General features: G+C 47.0%; 1 non-coding gene across 1 annotated transcript; it reads left to right on the forward strand.

The window, feature by feature from the left end:
* The first annotated feature begins 1,829 nt into the window (after positions 1-1,829).
* LOC120657804 lies at positions 1,830-1,936 on the forward strand. Its single transcript, XR_005668340.1, has one exon. It is a non-coding gene; the product is annotated as a small nucleolar RNA R71 (small nucleolar RNA).
* The last annotated feature ends 3,456 nt before the right edge of the window (positions 1,937-5,392 follow it).

Consider the following 5,392-nt stretch of genomic DNA (forward strand, 5'->3'; position numbering starts at 1 on the left):
TGGTTGTCGTCGCCGGATGGAGTCTTGGGCGATGACCCTTTCTTCCGCCACACTTTCTTGGGTGTGGGTGGTGTTTCGACCTTTGCCTTCTGTGATTCTAGAAATTTCTTATGCTGGATTCTTCGTTTGGCATTCTTCTAATTATGAAGCTTGATTTTCTTTGCTTCCTCCTGAATTTCTAACTCCTCCAGAATCCGCAGACTTTCCAAGAACTCAATGAGGGCTTCAATGTTTGGAAGCGATGGTTTCTTCGCCTCTTTCTCGGGTTTCTTTTTCCGATGGACCTCCTTGACTAGTTAGCATTGTTCGACCTTCGGTTTGAAGGCGAACTTCTCCTTTTGACCATTAATGTTGAGCTGAATTTCTCCAGCTCCAACATCAATATGGGCGTTTGCTGTACTCAAGAATGGCTTGCCTAGAATGAGCGGCGTCTTGGTGTCGACTTCCATGTCGAGTATGACGAAGTCAACGGGAATGAAGAAATTCTGGATTTTCACCGGAATGTTCTCTGCTATTCCCGCGGGGTAGCGGACCGTTTGGTCTACTAGCTGCAAACACATGGCAGTAGGGGCAATTGCATGATGGTTAAGTTTGTCATAAACTACCTTTGACACAGAGGGCATTCGAAAAGTGTTGGGCTATGATCAAGAAGGTGATGGTGGGGCAGCCTGGGTCTTTCTTCTTCACCAGGAGAGGATCGAGTATAGCAGCGCTACACTCTTCAATGTACTGCACAACCTCGGTGGTGAGCAGTGTCCGCTTGTTTCCAAGAATATACTTGATATACTTGGCATACGTGGGTACCTGCATAGCGTCAAGAAGCGGTATGTTTACATACAACTTCTTTATTACCTCAATGAATTTGCCGAATTGCTCGTTGGCCACCAGCTTCCTTATCCGCTCTGGAAACGGTAAGGCAGCTGTGTCGTGATAGCCCCGTGAAGTTCTAGGGGATTCCACGGGGTCTTCCTGGGTAGCAGAAGTGTTGGATTCGACAGCCTCCTCCTGCACTTCGTCTTCAACATCGGTATGGCTAGCGGTTACAGTCTTCAACTACTTTCCTGCATCCTGTGGAAAAGGTGGCTCTTGCGTGGTCTTACCACCACGCGTGGTCACCGCACTAACATTTTCTTTCGAGTGTACTTCCGGTTGCTCGGGTAGTTTCCCCGTGTAAACGTAAGGACAAGAAGATGCAAGTTGAGCTACTTGAGTTTCTATCATCTTATTAAAGCTCAGTTGGTTCTTAATAACAGAATTAAATCCCTCTAGTTGTGCAGCCATAGATTCCAAGATATTGTCATTAGCAAGGAATTTCTTACTAATGTTGTCATTAATTTGCTTTTGGCCGTACACTAGATCTTTTAATATGGGATGAAAACTGTTATTGAAATTCATACCTTGTTGTTGACCGAAGGGGAGGTTGGGCTGGAGTTCCAACCCTGCTGAGGACGGAATCCTATGTTGCGATTGTTGTTGCTCCCAACAAAGTTTGCATCCTCTTGCCCTAGTGCCCAGTCTCGCCACATGTTTCACATGTCATACGAGACTCCGAAACCTGATTAACCTCCTATTGCGGAGATTCCAGCTTCTTCATCAGAAGTTCCAATTTGGCAGCTAACATATCGACTGTGTCGATCTGATGCATGCCCCTGGGACGGGCTGGCTACCTTTCTCCTTTCCAACTCTGGTTGGAAGCTATCTTGTCGATCAGCGCCTTTGCTCCCGCAACATCGAGAGAAAGGAAGGAACCACCCGCTGCTGTGTCTACGTGGTCCTGGGCTTGCTGATTCAGGCCTTGGAAGAAGTTCTAAATAATCAGCCATTCTTCTATGCCGTGGTGTGGGCATGCTTGAATATACTCCGAGAGACATTCCCAGACTTCCGGGATGCTCTCATCCGGCACTTGTTGAATTCCGGTGATCCTATTCTGGAGGGCATTGGTCTTGCCCACTAGAAAGTATCTTACTAGGAATGCATTCGAACAAGGTTCCCATGTAGTGAAAGCTTCCTTGTTGGAATAGAACCACGTCTTGGCTTTCCCAAGTAGTGAAACGGGAACAGACAAGGACAGACGCTATCCAGTGTAGTTCCTTTGGGGTTGATGGTGTTACTCACCTCCAGGAAGTTCTGGAGATGGGCATTGGTATCCTCGGATGCCTTTCCGCAGAACGGACTTGCTTGGACCATGTTCACTAGTCTAGTCTTCAGCTCAAAGCCATCATTGCCGGCTTGGTTGATGTCCAATCTAGTAGGAATGTGGCTACTGGATGGGGCAGAGAACTGACGAAGAGTCTTCTGAGCCATGGATGAGGATGCTGAAGTGGATGGTCAACTGTAGGGCCATGTAAGCCTCTTCTGAGGTGGGGCGATGCGGCATCTCACGATTCTTCCGATTATTCCTAGATTCGGGTTTAAGTTACTTGGTAGGTTGAAACCGGTCATGCACTGCTCTGCATCAATCAAAAGATAGAGAGAGCAATGATAAGCCCGCTAGGATTAGTGGTGACAAACTAGTAAAGTTTATCAAGCTATCTACGATATCTTTAGCCAATTGCTTCCCCGGCAACGGCGCCAAAAATGCTTGTTTGCGTTTCTTATGCCCAATAGAATAGATATTCCGCAAGTGCACAGAATCAACGCTGTAGCACTTCACCTTGGAGTATTCCAGGGTATCGTATTTTTTCTCATGGAAGCACTATGGTAAAGAGTATCGTAAATCAAATGATGCCTGTACTAGTTTAATCGACCGACTAACTAGGCGGGGGTAAGACAGATAGATAAGTAAGATAAATGGCCAGGCGATGACCGAGTGACACACGGAGATTCAACTCCTAGGAGAGGTAGTAGCTGGGAGGACAACGAGCGAGATAAGACACCTGATACACTTCTGAACTATCGAGCTAGCCTCTCAAGATCAGACTAAACACCTAACTAGTTCTCGGGAAAGCAGAGCCTACTTCGGCGGTTGGAAGAGGAAGGACTTCAGAAAGGGATGAGAGGGGAGTCCGACGGCAACCTACACTACTGCTATGAAAACATCCGAACATGGTGGACTACAAAGTACGGATAGGGCTGTCACCACCTACCGACTACCACAACAGTTCTGTGGGGTGGAACACACTTTCTAGCTAACACTAAGGCCGGACACCATGTCTGCACTCGGTGTTAGGATTTCTCTCAAGGCCTTCGAGAGAAATCCCCCTCAACCAAGAGCGCTAACTTGAGATACTCTAGTCCAGGCGAGAAAACCCATAAGATAAGATCCCGATTACTTAGAAAGATAACTTAGCCTAAGCTAAATGAAAACTTCCGTGCTCAAGCAGGACACTCAAACTTGAGTAAATAAAAGACAGTGGAAAGTAAAGCTGACTCAGAAAAGTAGAGAAGATAACTTATATTGATAATGTCAAAAGAAAGATACAAAAGCTATACCAAACTTCTGACGACTCCGGAATCCCGAGCAAGCTCGACTCGACTCTAACCCCCAAGCTACTAACCTACTCTAGAAAGTACAAGTGAAGAGAGAAGAGCTCCAATGGTGTGTGTTACAAGTGATGAATGGGTTCTCTATTTATAGGCTTCCAAGGTCGGTTCCTGGTGGGTAATGGAGTTGGCGTCAGTTGTAAGAAGGTAAGGCAGTTGAGCTGAATTGCCACGCCAAGGCTCAGCCTGAGAGGCTTCCAAGTGGGGCCGGCCGGCCTCCCCTAGGCCGGCCGGCCTGGGGATCCTGCCAAGTGGCCACCAACCTTTGGACAATGGCTCTGATTTGCTTCTGGAGGCGGTTGAAAGTTGCTTGACATCAATGCGTGCACGTGCTAGGCCAGCTGGCCTCCCTCTGGCACGTCTTAGCCCTCCGTTGCGCCGACATTGCACTTGTACGCTTGTGATCCTCCCTGGGTGCTGGATCGCTGACTTGGACACAAGTTTGCACTGAATTGTAGTTCCTTTAATCCTTATGCAAACCTTTGGATTCACTTGATCAAACCGACATCCAATCCACGACTCAGAGGCATTGTGGGTGTGTCACATTGGCACTGGATCGAAGATGGGACACTGTCTTCATGGGTGCCAGGCCGGCCAGAGGCCAGTCTGCCTGGGTTCGCGCCCATTTTCGCCCAATTTTGGTAGATGTTCTCCTAAAATCAAAACTCATCCAAAACTTGTGGAACTCATTAGAAATAAAGAAAATATGAATGGAACATAGTATAGAGCTCGTGTTATTCTCGAAAAGTTGACGGCTAGAATTGAAATAATGGCCGTCAACACCGACAGCTGCAGCACCGCTCTGTCATCCCTCACCCCCTCTCTTGGATCTGTGCCGACGCCGCCGGTGGAGGCAGGGGGCCGCACACATGGGCAGGAGGCGGCCACCCCCGTCGCTTTGCATCCCTCCCTACGCCCCTCTCAGCGTGCACGGGGGCTAGGGCGAGGGGGGGGGGCTAGGGCGTGGCCAGGGCGCGCCTGGGGTTGGGTGCCGGACTGCATCGTGTGGGAAGGACGGAGCTACCGCATTGGGATTTGACAGCCATCTGCTACCGACTTTGCCGATCGACCTCGTTGGTAATCCCTCGCGTGTGCATTTTGTTTTCCTTAATCTGTTGCTTTTTGCATTTCTCGGATGCTGGAGTGCTGGCGAGAGTCTGCCGGCCAAGCCAGGTCCCTAATTATGGCTCATCAACCTCCATGAACGAATGTTTTTTATGGTATTGTATCATTGTGTTCGGATCAACATCTTTGTGTGAGATTTGCTATTCCTGTATATATATAATTTAGATTTTGATCTCATGAGATTTTATTATTAATTCTAGTTTGCAGTGGATTTGGCCAACTAAGTATATATTAGTAGTAGTAATATGAATTTCGTACAATTTCAAAATGAAAGTGCTCTTTTCTATCGCAAATTCACTGACAGATGCTTTGTAACCAGATAATATGAGAGTATATATTACCCAGAAAAATAGGTGCTTTGTTCACAGATCTTGAGCTTCATGTTCTAACAAGTACATGAGTGACTCGATGATCAAGATATACTGAATAATGATGTCTCTTTCATGGTTTTGCTCGGTAATTAAATTCTCTGTAGATGCAGAATTGGAAGAAGAGAGCTATACTTGGCTCTAGAAGTAAATCAAGCAACTTCGATAGCAGAAATTATAGGATCTAGGACGTTTCGCAGGGGAAGGTACTTTCTATGTTGGATAAATAGCTATGGTGTATGCTTTCTAGCGTAGTATATGCTTGTTATGAACAACATCGATAGCAGAACTCTGTTGGTCGAAATTGCTGACTGGGATCCTTTTGCATGTTTGTTCATCTCTACTTCTTGTCTCTAGATGGATGTCGGTGTTTAGCCACCAAGCCTGCTCAGGAATACCCTTAGCAGTAGGATTGT

Source organism: Panicum virgatum, chromosome 1N, assembly GCF_016808335.1.
Source record: "Panicum virgatum strain AP13 chromosome 1N, P.virgatum_v5, whole genome shotgun sequence".
In the NCBI taxonomy this organism is placed as follows: Eukaryota; Viridiplantae; Streptophyta; class Magnoliopsida; order Poales; family Poaceae; genus Panicum; species Panicum virgatum.